The sequence below is a fragment of the Mesoplodon bidens genome (assembly GCF_964165515.1).
Source record: "Mesoplodon bidens genome assembly, chromosome: 12".
NCBI classification, from domain to species: Eukaryota; Metazoa; Chordata; class Mammalia; order Artiodactyla; family Ziphiidae; genus Mesoplodon; species Mesoplodon bidens.
Window position 1 is genome coordinate 82,109,531 of NC_138168.1, and position 14,445 is coordinate 82,123,975.

Consider the following 14,445-nt stretch of genomic DNA (forward strand, 5'->3'; position numbering starts at 1 on the left):
GCCAGTTGCCTTGCTTGGCTGTGGCTCCTGCATTTTGAGGGGTTTCTCCAGCACCAGGATCCTGCAGTGCAGGGCAGCACCCAGTGGCCACCCGCTTCTTCTGGCACCTCTCTTTCTGGGTGGTTTTGCAGCGAACTGCTTCCATGAGACATCTCCCCCTATACAACTTTCCCCACACCCTAGAGGGTAGATTTCCAGCAAGTTCCACTGGCGTGATACCACAGTGACTTCCCTGGCACTTAGTGAACCATAGCCATGCTCTCCCCAACAAGGTCTGGGTCTCAGCCTGGGGTGGGGGAGGGATAAGGGAGCACCCTTATCCTTGGGTGATCTATCTCAGCCCCCGGGGTAGTGGCTGCTTTAAGAGTCTTTGTATCTGCTGTTCCTGTTTTCTTTTGCATCCTCTTTACTTCTAACCAGTCAATTCCTCATTGCTCCAAATCCTGTCATAGTTAATAATTCTTTCTATTAAACTTTTACTGCTTAATTGCTGTGTGGTTTCTCTCTTCTGATTGGTTCCAGACTGATACACATGGGATGGGGCTCAGACTCTGATTACTTATCTATCAAGGGAAAGTGTCCCTTGAAGACTGGGGGAATTGGAGACATTTGGATTATATGTCCCAAGTTTGTGCAATGAACATGTTACTTGTATAATCAGAAAAAACAAAAACAAAAACATTGTGAAACAGCATGAAAAAACATGATACAAGAAGCAAGGGTGAAAAACATATAAAGAAGATCCTAGGGTGGTAGCTCTGTGCTAAGGGGAAAAAGCTCCTTAGAGGAGGTGATGCTTGAATTGGGAACTGGAGGGTGAATGGAGTGGGAGGCATTCCCCGAGGCACCGCCACGTGTGCCTGAGTGGAGACAGGACCAGGGAGAGCCTGTGTAGTGGAGAGGGGTCAGTGTGGCCAGAGCCTGTGGCAGTAGAAAGTGGAGAGCCAGGTCTGTCTGAACACAGCAAACCCTTGGGGCTTCATTTAAAAATTGTAGGGGTGTGTGGGAAAGTTGATTCCATGTGTCTTGTAGACTGGGGAATCGCCAGCTGTGGGAATCTTCCTGGAAGATCTCCAACCATCTCCAGCTTTCTGGGAGTTTAACTGAGGAAGGGCCCTGGCTGTTGTGCTCTGAAATTCACCTCTGGGTTTGTGCCCAAGGCCACATTTCTCCTCTGGCTGCTCCCAGCTAAGGACTGGTAGAGACACGGATGCTCAGGCAGGTGGGTACCAAGGAGAATTGGGCCTCCTATGATGGGTAACTTTGGGTGTAGGATTCACCCATGATCTTCCTGAGGCTGCAAGGAGGTTGGGATGTTGCTTCCCTCTCTCCTTCACTGGGATCAGACTCGCGCGAAGCCTGGCTCTCTCGAATTCCCTGGCGTTTAATCCCACAGCCATTTCCCCTAAGAAAATTCTTCCGTATCTAGTCCTGTCTTGGCGCCTCCTCCTTGCGGGACCCACACCAGCACACGAACTCTTCCCCCTTCCCGCTTTGTAAGGCAGGGACAGCCGAGGGTGGGAACACAGCCCTCACTCCGCTTCCCCCGAGCGCCCTCCCCCTCCCCATCATCCGGGCCCTCTGGATTCCCCAGGTTTCTCTAATAAACCCTGCAGCTTCCACCTGGGAAGTCCGAATTCTCCCGAACCCTCCGGCTCCTCCATCTCTCTCTTCTCAGGAAGGTTAGGGGACGAGCAGTCTCTCCTGCCTCCACGAGGCTTCAGATTCCGCCTGCTTCTGTCCTTAGTGGTACCCGAGTAAGCGTCTTCCCACTCTCAGCTCTTTGGGGAAGGCACCGGACCTTACGCACCGCATCCACGATGGCAGGCAGAGCGCCGAGCTCATGGTAGGCGCTTACTCGAAGCTCGTGGAGTTCTCGGTGTTGGTTAGTTGGGAAGTCCTAGAAAGAAAGCGCAGGAGGCTACGGCGGGGGACGCGGGCGGGAGCGCGGGCCGCCCCGGGAGCCGGCTGCGGGGTCCGGGGCCTGGCGCGGTGGGCGCCGCGGGGGATGGGCGCGGGCCGGCGCGGGGCCGGGGGGCGGGGGGGACTTCTGGTGGGGGGATGGGAGGATGGGGGATGGCGGGGGTGGGCTGGGCTGGGCTGGGTTGGGTTGGGCTGGGCGGCGGGGGCGGGGAGGAGGCGGGCCCAGCGGCCGGGGAGGAAGGTGCGGCCGCTCTCGCCGCCAAAGGCGCTGCGCGCGAGGCGAGGGGTAGTAGCGGCGTCCGGAGGCTCAGCGCCCGCGCGGGACGGAGTGACCCTGGCAACTTCTCCAAGTCGGCCAGCGCCGCCCCGCGTGACCCTGGGACCCCGCGGGAACGGCCGTGTCGCTGGTTCGGGCCCGGGCGGGTGCCGGGCGCTCCACCCAGGTAAGGGGGAAGGCGGGGGCCGAGGCCGGACCCCGGCTCGGGGCGGGCGGCCCACCTCCTCGGCTTTGTTCGCCGCGCCCTCCGGCGCCTGCCCTGGGCGGTGAGCCGAGGGTTGCGGCTGCGGTCGCCGAGCCGGCACAACCCGGCGCACGGTGGCAGCTCCCTGGCGCGTCCCGGATCCCCGCGCAGCCTGGCCGGGCGGAGGAAACGCTTTCCAGATCACCGGCCCTCGCGGTGCCCCTGGGCCCGCCCGACCCCCGCGTTCGGGCTTCCGCGCCCCGAGCCCGGTCTCGTGGGTGCGGTGGCCCAGCGCCCTGGAACATCCTGGGGGAGCAGACCCTGCACCCGCGGCCCAGGTCGACGAGCCCAGGGGTCCCCCAAGCCCGGGGCCACCGGGCGGGAGGGGCAGGAGTCCCGCCGCTGCCCCCGCCCGGCTCTGCTCCGAGGGGCCCAGGTGCCAAGTTTCTGGGAAAGCCGACACGTCGTGTCGCAAACGGATCATATTTACCAAAAACAGTTTAGAAAGAAAAGAGGCCATTCTTCCAACAATTGACGGCCGGCAGCCGCCGTAAAGGTCGGGGTGGGGTACGATTGCACGGCGTCGTTTCTCTTGAAGAAATGGTGAAACTTACCATGATGAGCTTCCATGCGTCTTCATACTTTTTAAAATAGCAAAATAGGGTAACTTTACTTAATTGGGGGGGGGAGGGGAGGCTGCTTGGTCCTGAAGATATTCCCTTCGCGTTGCCTCTGCGGGGGCCCTGTGAGAGACTGCCTGGTGACAGTTGTAATCTAGGCAGACTTGCGTCGCGCTAAGACCTTTATTCACTATGTGGCCAAGGTCTTGGGGTTCTCTTCTCATGCTTATTCACCCGTTCTCCCACCCGTCCCTCAAATGCCGCTGACATAATTATTTTAACGGACGGCACCTGGTAATCTCCAATCCCTCTCCAGTAGATTTAAGCTGGAGGGTCTCTAATAAAAGCTTTTAAAGTCTTCTAAGTTTCTTACAGGTGCAGACCATATGCTATAAATATTTCAGACCTAAGCTCAATAAAAAGTGTCAATTTCTGGTCTTATCATTTGAGCATATCCAATAGAACTTGTATACGAACACACTTAAAAACATCTTCTGGTATTCTTTAAGGTTTTTATATTCTAAAAATGTACTATCAAGATTGGTGCTGTGCCGAAAGCAAACTTCTTTTCCATTGGATTTTACCTGCTCAGCTTACAGGGTAAGACTTGTTGCTTTAGGGAATCAGAGTCCCTAATTACCTTGTGATTGGTAAATGTGAGAAAACAGGGCAAGGTATAATCCAAGAAGAGGTTATTATTTACAGCAGCAAAACGAGCCCCTAATGATCTCCGAATCCAGTTTTGACACCTTAATTTGCCATATAAAATGCTTCATCATCTGGCCCCTGCCTGCCTTTCCAGCCTCCTCTCCTGACTCTTCCCCAGGTCTCGCCTCCCCCTCCCCCTTACACACATGCATGACACCCCCCCCCCCCCACACACACAGCCAGCCTCATCAGACTCCTTCCAAGTCGTCATTTCCAGACCACTGTCTGGAATGAATGAACATTCTGTTTATACTGTTCTCGCTCCACTTGTCCATCTGTTGGTTACCCACACGTCCTTCATGTGTCAGTCAGATGCATTCTCTAGCAAGCTCTCCTTCCTCATTGTCACTCGGCAGTTAAGCTCTTTCTTCTCTAGTAGTCAGCGTCTCTACTAGAACGTGATTTTTTTTTAAACACCTCTGGCCATGCCACCTTGTCAAATTGTGAGTTGTTCGCTGCACAGGGTCATCCTGTCCAGTGGGCAAGTGGAGGCTGAAATCCAATTTACACTCCACTCACCAAGCCCCTGGTGCCCTCCTCTCTGCTGGAAGGGGCCGCCTTTTCTAATTGACCCAACTCAGCACCCATCACAGAGACTGACGGAGCAGAAGCTCAGTTAAGATTCCTTGAATGAGAGAAAAGAAAGCACCGTCTCAGGGCCTCCCTGGTGGCGCAGTGGTTGAGAGTCCGCCTGCGGATGCAGGGGATACGGGTTCGTGCCCCGGTCTGGGAGGATCCCATATGCCGCGGAGCGGCTGGGCCCGTGAGCCATGGCCGCTGGGCCTGCGCGCCCGGAGCCTGTGCTCCGCAACGGGAGAGGCCACAACAGTGAGAGGCCCACATACCGCAAAAAGAAAAAAAAAAAAAAAAAAAAAAAAAGAAAGCACCGTCTCTACAGACGTCTAGAAAGAAGCCGGAGTTTAGGGGCAGATTCCTCACGTAAGTCAGGATATAGGAATGTGCTTTGGTTTGCTCTTATGTCTGGCTGTTCAAGTGATTCTTGAACAGCCAGACATAAGAGGTGTCTTCTCCTTGATTACAGGGAAGAATCTGGGGATGTAAATTCACAGGTGGACATCCGAGATGTGTGCCAGCACGAGGTGGGCCTCCTCAGCTGAGTGCCTTTCAAGGCTCTAAGGTTTATGCATCTAATCATGATTTGATGCGAGAGATAAGGGTATAAGACTCTTAAAAGCAAGGCCATAAAGAGCTTTGCTTACATGAACATGTGTTACTACATTGGTTGAAGTGCCATTTTGTACACAAGCACCAGTCATCCTAAAGTGACATATCACAGAATTAAAAAAAGAGTGTCAGAAAAGAAGGCGTTGAATCTAATTTATTTAGATTCTTCAAATGAGATCGGCATTTAAGATTGCAGTTTACACATTACAGAAAATGCAGTTTTTATGTGGAGGCAGTTTGCAAGCTCAGTTGGCTGTAATGTTCTTAAAAATGCTCCAAATTTGTATGTAGTTTCAAACTTCTAACAATTTGTGGGCAATCTAGAGATATTTGTCAAGCTAAAGTCTATATGTGGATCATCTCACCAAAATTTATAAAATGGTGGTATAAAATCGTATACCATGGGCTTCCCTGGTGGCGCAGTGGTTGAGAGTCCGCCTGCCGATGCAGGGGACACGGGTTCGTGCCCCGGTCCGGGAAGATCCCACATGCCGCGGAGCGGCTGGGCCCGTGAGCCATGGCCGCTGAGCCTGCGCGTCCGGAGCCTGTGCTCCGCAACGGGAGAGGCTGCAACAGTGAGAGGCCCGTGTGCCGCAAAAAAAAAAAAAAAAAAAAAAAGCGTATACCATTAAACATCAAAAGAACTTGACAATTGTCTGGAATCCTGGACTCTCTAGGATTCATAGCATAGAATAACTTTAAAGATAATATATACCAATTTTCCCATTTTATAGGTAAGGAAAAGTAGTACCAGGGACCTGTCCAAGGTCACAGAGCTTAGGTAGGAGCTCAGCCAAGGTGAGCACTCAGCTTCCCTGGCTCTTAGTTCGTTGCTTTATTTATTCAAGTGCTTTTATGTATTCAAGCTTCTGTATGTTCCATTGTTGGCTTCAGTTGGGAAATCTGGAAGGTATAGACTATATCTCAGGGAAAGGGAAGATTCCCAGCACCAAACACAATGCCTTGTGTGAAGTAGGCAGGTGATAAATATTTGCTGAATGAAGGAATGAATGAACGAGCCAGTTGAAAGCTTACTTATTTAAAGTAATTATTTGATATAGCACAAACCAAAGTCCTTTGGAGTCCATTATAGTGGAATTTGGCCTGTATGTTTGTATTTCTTAAATGCAATAAAAGTGTTGATAAACTTGATGGAAGAGATGGGTAAGAAATGTTTTCTGTAAAAGAAGCCAGGACTCCTGACAGAGAGGCATCAGTAGAAAAACTCAGGATATGGAATCAGTAGGTTTGTCCACAGACTAGCCTTGATTCTGCAAGCCTTGGACATCACCAGCCTCAATTTCTTCCTGTAACCTCCTGAGTCGCAGAGTTGTTAGAAGGATCGAATGAGCTCACACGTGTGAAAGCACTTTGCGAACTTTAGAACACTGAAGGGTTAGACTGTGTGGTGGGAAGTGCCCTCCAGGCACTGTGCTGGCTTTCTGCATGCATCACCCCATTTATTCCTCTGAGTAGAGCAACAAGGCTCTCGTGGAATGAGGAGGAAACCGAAGCCTAAACAACTGTCCCTTCACGTGGAACAGGTATTTGGTGACCCCTAAAGTGTATTAAGTATCTTGAGTCTCTGGACTTGAGTAAAGGACTTCTTCAAGTGGAGAAGAAAGACAAGTGACGTAAAAGCAAGTCACTTTGGCTTTAGGCAGAGGAGCGATTTGCATTTTCGACCAGTCCCTCTTTAGGGTATGGTGAGTGGATTTAAGAAAACAAGACCGGCAGAAAGATGGTCAGTTGTAATCGTGCAGATAGATGGTCACAGGCAGCTGGACTGGGCAGTGGGAAAACACAAGGGGACGGAGTCCTGAGATCTGAAGGAGGTGGGATGGACTTGGCGAGGAAGAGTGTGGTGGGCAAGGGGCAGTGGATCCAGTTAAGGATGTCCACAGACCTCAGCAATGCAGAAGGAGAAGGCTGGGGACCTGCGGGGGCCCCTCACCCAAGTTCACACAGTTAGGAAGTCGCACAGCTGAGATTCACCCAGGTCTGTCTGACTGCGTGTTCCTTCCTCTCTCCCATTCTGTCGCAACTGTTAGCATGTCTCTACTCGTAAATGAATCGAGGATTTTAATTAAAAAAATGTAGAATTTGAAAGCTTTTATGAGTTAGTTCAGAATTTTAAGAAAGAACAAAAAGTGCCCCTTCCGAAGCCCTCCCACAGACTGAGGTCAGGAAACATAGGCTGGTGCTCGAGAAGTTTCCCTGCCAGGAGCGTGTAATGCATTTCCTATCTTGGATTCCGTCTGGCCTGGGATCCAGCCCACCCTTCTCCAGGCATTCCATCCAGCTGGAAATGGGTCTGCTTCATTTCCATTTAGGAGGTTTGCAGTTTGAGTAACAGAATCTGGACTGCAGCTTTCATTGTGTTTTTGTGGTGTTGGATTACAAGGTTTCTTTTAAATTCATGGTTAGATTTCTGAATGTGTCTCTTGGACATGGTTCTTTAAGAGTTCCCATTACTAAGTGATTCCTTTGCATTGGGAATAGGATGGAAAACTAGAAATTTGTCATCCGTAGTTTGGGAAATGGCATATAGAAAATAAGCCTGGAAATCTTCTCAAACTGGTAAAAGTTAAGGATTCCCCAAATCCTTTAAAGTGCCTTTAAAATATAGTGATGGATTCTTGTGCAGTATTTTGTTATCATTTTTTAAAATTTTTATTATTTTTGGCTACATTGGGTGTTCGCTGCTGCATGCGGACTTTCTCTGGTTGCGGCGAGCAGGGGCTACTCTTCGTTGCGGTGCGCAGGCTTGTGGTGGCTTCTGTTGCGGAGCACGGGCTCTAGGCACGCGGGCTTCAGTAGTTGTGGCATGTGGGCTCAGTAGTTGTGGCTCACGGGCTTAGTTGCTCCGCGGCATGTGGGATCTTCCCGGACCAGGGCTCGACCCGTGTCCCCTGCATTGACAGGCAGATTCTTAACCACTGCGCCACCAGGGAAGTCCCTGTTACCATTTAAAAAATTCAAAATAGCTTTGTCTTGTAAAGAGTGTTCTGTGCCTCAGGATTTACATCTAAAAGGAGGGTGACAGCATTGCTTTCCTCATAGAAGATTATCTGGAGAATCGAGAAATTAATGAACTAATTAACATAACGTGCTTAGAACCCTACCTGCCAGGATGAGAGTTCAGGAGGTGTTAGTTCTTCCCTCCCTGTAGATCCGAGCTGGCTGTATCAAATCATGTAAAATAAGAGTGGTGAGCAGGATGGAGCTGGGAGTTGGGCTGGCAAAGTAGAGGCCACACTCCATTCCTTTTCCATTGCTTTGCACTGTTCTCTCTGTCCTTCCCTTTGATGGTTCTTCCCCGTTTGGCCAACTGTTCATCCTTTTTTATTGAGACTCAGCGAAGCCTTTCCTCTGAGCGTGAAGCACTCTTTCTTGTGCTTCCAGGCACTTTGTCCTATGTGGTCTGTATCAGTTGTGGCATTCATCGTGGGATATTTAGTTGGGGGCAATTTCTCCATCACACAGGGAGTGCCTTGCTTATTTTCTTTTTGTACCTCTTCCAGGGCCAGCATGGTGCCTTAGTGGCTGTTCTTAAATGGTGGTCGATAGAATGCAGGAAGTACTCATTGAAATTGTTTATAAATTTCTACGTGTTTGAAATTGTTCGGCGATTATGAAGTTGAGTGACCCTTTGCCAAATATTTGACTCTTTATCAATAGTAAAGTGCTAAAAAATAAAGGTTTCTCCATCTGAAGTGTGGAGTAGTAGCAATATCATTATACTGTGTATTAATCTAGACTCTGGTTGGGAATACACCTTTTACTCATTTGGCAACTTGGCTAAACCTTTGAGGGCCTTAGATTCTTCGGGGAGAAAATAAAATTATTCTCTAATGAGCCCCAATGTCTTCTGGCAGCTGAGGCATCAAATTCTTCTCATTAACCTTCCTCTTCAGGCCTCATGCCAGGGCTTGGTTGATAGAGTAACAGTCACATTTACCCTTACCACGCTGGATAACCGTGAGGCTTGTTTAAAATGGATTTTATCATACTTTCATAAGAGAGCATTTATACATATGAACGGAAACCAAGGAAGCACACATCTGGAATACACTGAAATGAACTAAGTTATCCTGTGTGCTGGTGGCATTTGAAACTTGTGGGATCAGTACCTACCGTATGAAAACATGAAGCCTTGATGAATGTTAGCCAGATCAGAAACCAAAATATTTACCCATTTTGAACTTGCCCTCTGGAAGATCCTAATCATTCTGTGAAACCATGGTCATGTGTAATAACTCTCCCTTCACAAATGTCTATTGGCTTCTCATTGGGAAGCGCACTGTATATCATGTGGGCAAATAACTTCATTTTACATAAGATGCAAAAGAAAATGGGAAATACCATGGACTGGATCCATTCATTATGTATACACCAACCCCTGCTAGCTGGTCATTTTTTAAAAATCAGAATTTTATTATTATAACTGGAGAGCACTGGTTTCCTCAGCCTGCTAGGTTCTTTTTTTTTTTTTTCCTGTGGTACATGGGCCTCTCACTGTTGTGGAGCACAGGCTCCAGACGCGCAGGCTCAGCGGCCATGGCTCACGGGCCCAGCTGCTCCGTGGTACGTGGGATCTTCCCGGACCGGGGCACGAACCCGTGTCCCCTGCATCGGCAGGCGGACTCTCAACCACTGCGCCACCAGGGAAGCCTTAGACTCATCTTAAATGTCGTCCTTCTGAAGCTCTCCCGATCTTCTACTAACCCCCCATTTTTTCTTGAAATGTAATGCTCTGTCCTCACCATTCTTGGGGTTCAGCTTCTGAATGGCTGCATTGCCCACACAGTGGCTGTATATGTGTCTGCATCCTCTCCCTGCCCCCAGTTGGATTCCTTATTAACTATATAAAAGTGATCATTCCATAAGGTTTGCTCTTTGTGGTGTTTTGGGACACGTGTGACTTTTATCAGTGCCTCCACTTTTTTCCATTCTGATAGGCAACAAGGAGCTAACTATTTGAAAGATATTTGTATGTGTTTGATTGAATTGTTCTTGGTATTTGTCCAGTCAGAGGTAATAATCCAAGTAGTCAAGATACTGTTTTGGAACAAAACAAAACAAAAGTGGAATTCCGGGTTTTGGATAGATTTAAGAGCTCTGCATTTTGGGTAGTTTTGCCAAAAATAGCTGTGTGATCTTGAAGGAAACATGACATTCTCTCTGGGTTTCCATTGCTTAATTTGAACTTTGGTGGTCAGGGGAGTCATATTGGATTAAATGACTTTTAGGGATCCTTTCAGTTACAGAACTCAATGATTCTGTGCAGCAATAGGATATAAGAAAGCAGAAGAAAAGTTTATAAAAATATAAAAGTAGTGTGTTTACAATATGCTCTTAGCTCACTGGCATTTGAGCCTTACTGGATGACAGATAACCATCGCCCAACACTAGTAAGGAGGGCAGTGCTGGTGAACATGTAGGGTCTTGGTAAATCCAGAATGTGTAATGAGACATTGCTAGGAGGTAATTATCTGTGATCTTGGGGGCTGTGGATAATATGGATTTCAAGGCCTCTGGAACTGGGTGGAGGGGAATTCAGTGTTGAAATAGAAGAATGCCTGGGGAAGAAACTGAAAGATCAGTGCTGTATTGGAGGTGGTGAAGAGAAAGCAGGGCAGGCATAGAATATACGAAGCACAGAGTAGCCATGTAGTATATATATAAACAGTAGCCATGTAGAATAGATGTAGAGCAAAATAGCCATGTAGAGTATAGGTAAACAGAGTAGCCGTGTAGAATATAGAACCAAGTAGCTTTGTAGAATATATGTTGAACAAAGTAGCCACATAGACTATATATAAACAAAGTAGCCATGTAATAGAATATATGTAGAGCAAAGTAGCTACATAGAATAGATATAAACAGTAGCCACATAGAATATATGTAGAACAAAGTAGCCATGTAGACTATATAGAAGAAAGTGGCCACACTGGGTCCAAGGTAAAGCTGTATGAGAATGTTGGTAAAATGATGGCACTGCTGAGTCTTAATATGACAGACTGTGAAGAGGGTCCAGAAGAGAATTTAGAGATAATGGACAAGTCTTGTTACCTTCACTTATAGATGGAGAAAATGAAGCCAGTGATGGGAGTTCTCAGCCTTGAATTTGTATCAGTATCACTTTGGGAGCCTGTTAAAATGCAGGTTTCTGAAAGTCACCCTGAGATGATGATTCTGGACATCTAGGGTGCAGTTATTCAGGCACACCAGGTGTGGCTGGTGGCTCTTTGATTGTACATTGAAAAACCCTGTCCTTCAGGTGAGACTGGCCCTCTTAGGACACTCAGCTTGGAGAGGAAGCGTGCAGAGCTGAACCCAGATCTTCTTTCCCACGTCTTTCTGCCGCAGGATCCCCATCTGAAATGGTTCCTGTAGGACTGTGAGAACCTAACCATGTTAATTTTTGCCGGGGATGGGCAAGAGATTTGGAGGTTAGCCACAGAGAAACGCAATGCAGTTTTCCTTATTTCAGACTGATCCATGATTTGTGGTTTGACAGGCACTGTTTTTAAAAAGAAACATCAGGTCCCTAAAGAAAAAAATTGTTAGTATATTAATTATAAGCATATTAATAGTGAAAAGCAGTAGGAGAATTTCAATCTACGTAGAAACATCTACTTTGTAATGACTATGAATGAGGAAGCATTTCTATCTCTTTGGTAAGTCATTTCCTAACAAATACTAACAGGCAGTGTCTTGCCTAGTTGTATTTCAGCTTTCCATGTAATAGGAATTTTAAAATGACTTGTCTTTAGAAATTTAGAGATGTCACTAAATTTAACTGCAATAAGTTCCACCTCAGTCATTAGTGTAAATGTGTGAGGAAATTGAGTCCAGAAGGGTGGTTGACATTGCTGAAGTCTTGGTGTGTGTTGAGAGGAGAATGTCATTGTAGTATGGCATTTTCTGAAAACCTATCTGTCACACAAGCTAAATTTTGATAGCTTGATAAATCTCATTAGTTAGAAAATTCAGTAAAACTTGAATGGTATATACAGAGTTCGCAGCCAGCATTTGGAATTTTCAGCAAATCAGTCAATGGGTAGTTCTGAAAATGGATGGGCACAGCCACATTTTGTTGTCAACATTAAATAACACCTCATATAATTGTCCTGTTGTCTAAAGGAGAACCTTTAAACATTTGTAGAGTGCTTTAAAAATTCTTGAATAATTTCAAAATGTATAAGTACATTTATATTTGTGTGCAGTAGAAGAGATGACAAACTTTAAAAAAATTGTAAATAGTGGTGATACAGACATGAGGGTTTATAGTCATATGCATATTCAAATTGTTGTGGTCCCAAATCACAAACTGTGCATATTCCTTTAGTAGTTATATATCAGTAAGCATTCTAGAACAGAATAAACTTTAGAAATCATCTAATTCAACCCATTTTTCAGAAGAGAAGCTTGATGTTTTGGGAAAGTGAAATGACCTGCTTTAATTCCCATTGGAAGAAGTTAATGGTAAGCAGAGCGAGGCCTACATCCCACAGTTCTTTTTTTTTTTTTTTTTTTTGCGGTACGCGGGCCTCTCACTGTTGTGGCCTCTCTCATTGCGGAGCACAGGCTCCAGACGCACAGGCTCAGCGGCCATGGCTCACGGGCCCAGCCGCTCCGCGGCATGTGGGATCTTCCCGGACCGGGGCACGAACCTGTGTCTCCTGCATCGGCAAGCGGACTCTCAACCTCTGTGCCACCAGGGAAGCCCCCCAGAATTCTTTACTCTAGAATTTTTCTCCGTGCTTAAAAATTAAGAGGACCTGTTAGGAGTACTGCCTCAAAAAACCATGCAATGTTTTAGATTTTCTATGGGAAAGGAAACTAAACCTATGAAATTTTGGAGTTAGCAAAGGCAATAACAACTTCTTAGCTTGTGTACTTTAGAGCCTGCCCAAAGGAATGTACAACTTTACATGGAGAGAATGGCCTACAACTGGAGCTTATTATGTGGGTTACAACAGATTGTGTCATCTGTACAAAGATAAATAGACCTTTTCCTAATTAGGTGTGAGTGGGAGATTTGTGGGTACTGTGTACATTATTTGAGCTGAAAGGAATCTTAGAAGCAATCTAGTTCACGCCTTTATTTTGTGTAAGAGGAAACATAGCTTTGTCCTGCCTTTCTGTTATAAATAACTATGATGTTTTTGATAATTGTTTTAAAACAAAAAAACTGACATCTTTAAAGTGTATCAACTTGTATTATAAACAAAATAATTATAAAACAGATGTCCGTGAAATTCAAAATACATTTTGGGCTTGATTATATCCAAACAATGGAAGAAGTTAGTAATATGTCTACAAAGATGGTAGTTTGCGGCCTACGATTGACTTTCTGTTGGAAGACAGTGGGCCATGCTTCCAAATGCACCCTCGGTTTTAAGGGCAGGTACCTGCAGCCTTGTAATGACAGCATCCAAGAAAAGAAAACTTACTGTTTAGTCAAATAGAAATCATGCTTAAATTGTGGTCTGAAGTCTGGTTCTCAAGTCTGTGTCTTCGCTGAATTAGTGTGTGGGTTTCTGCAAGTACATGCAAACAGGTAGGAGCTTGGGTGGGGTGGGCGTAGGGAGATGCTGCTAAGAGATGAAGAAAACTCCACCTATCAAAGCATTATTATTGCAAGGTATTCCATTATCCCAAGTAAATGAGCAAAGCCTGTGGCAATGTTTATGTTCTTTGTTAGCCAATCACTCTACTCACATTACTCAATTCAGGAAATTAGCTAAAAACACTGCTTCTTCTTCATGTACACCTTCCCCTGCCTACATTCTGCATGCCTCTCCACTTTAGTGTATCCTTACTTTTCAAGATGAAGGTTCATCTCACGAGGACTTAATAAAGACTAGTTGAAAAGATTTTACTTCATAAAGGAAAAGTGAGTAACAGGTTCAAATAGGTTGATTCTAACAGTAATGCCTCATAGTTTTTGATGTTGAAGCTTCGTGTAATTTCTCATTTGGCATTCTCAAAAATTGTTAAAATCGCATGAAATTGAGATGTGGCTTACGACTGATAGCTAGCCTGCATGGTGCCTCTTCCATGGTTATTGTGCAGAAGGTCAACAAGTTCACCTGTGTAGATGGCTTACCTATGCCGCGAACTGCACAGAGTTCGAGGTGCAGCGAAATCAATGATCAAATGCTGGGGCGAGCAGTAGTCATGTTCCTCCTTATTCTGAGGTATCCGAACCAGGTTTTCCTGGAAAGAGCTGTCTCATAGTTTAATAATCCTCCCGTGTTTCATCACTTTGTCTCTTTGGTCCTCTTTTCAGTGGGTGTTGGTCACTGACAGTCCAGGGTACCATGATCCTGGTTTTCTGGAAACAAGTTTCTTAGCATTGCTCAGCCCTTTTGAGGTTTAACCTCTAAAATACTAGTAAATTCTGCTCTCTTGAATTATTCTTTGAAAACATGGAAACTTTTTTTTCACATCTTTATTGGAGTATAAATGCTTTACAATGTTGTGTTAGTTTCTACTGTACAACATAGTGAATCAGCTATACATACACATATATCCCC

The 14,445-nt window shown here is 46.4% G+C and overlaps 1 protein-coding gene across 2 annotated transcripts in view; it reads left to right on the forward strand.

The window, feature by feature from the left end:
• Window positions 1–2,181: 2,181 nt before the first annotated feature.
• TIAM2 (TIAM Rac1 associated GEF 2) overlaps window positions 2,182–14,445 on the forward strand; it is a 236,226-nt gene continuing 223,962 nt past the window's right edge. For both annotated transcript variants that reach the window (XM_081251340.1, XM_081251342.1), the window contains exon 1: window positions 2,182–2,366. The gene's annotated coding sequence lies outside the window, so the exon portion shown is untranslated. The remainder of the gene's footprint in view (window positions 2,367–14,445) is intronic.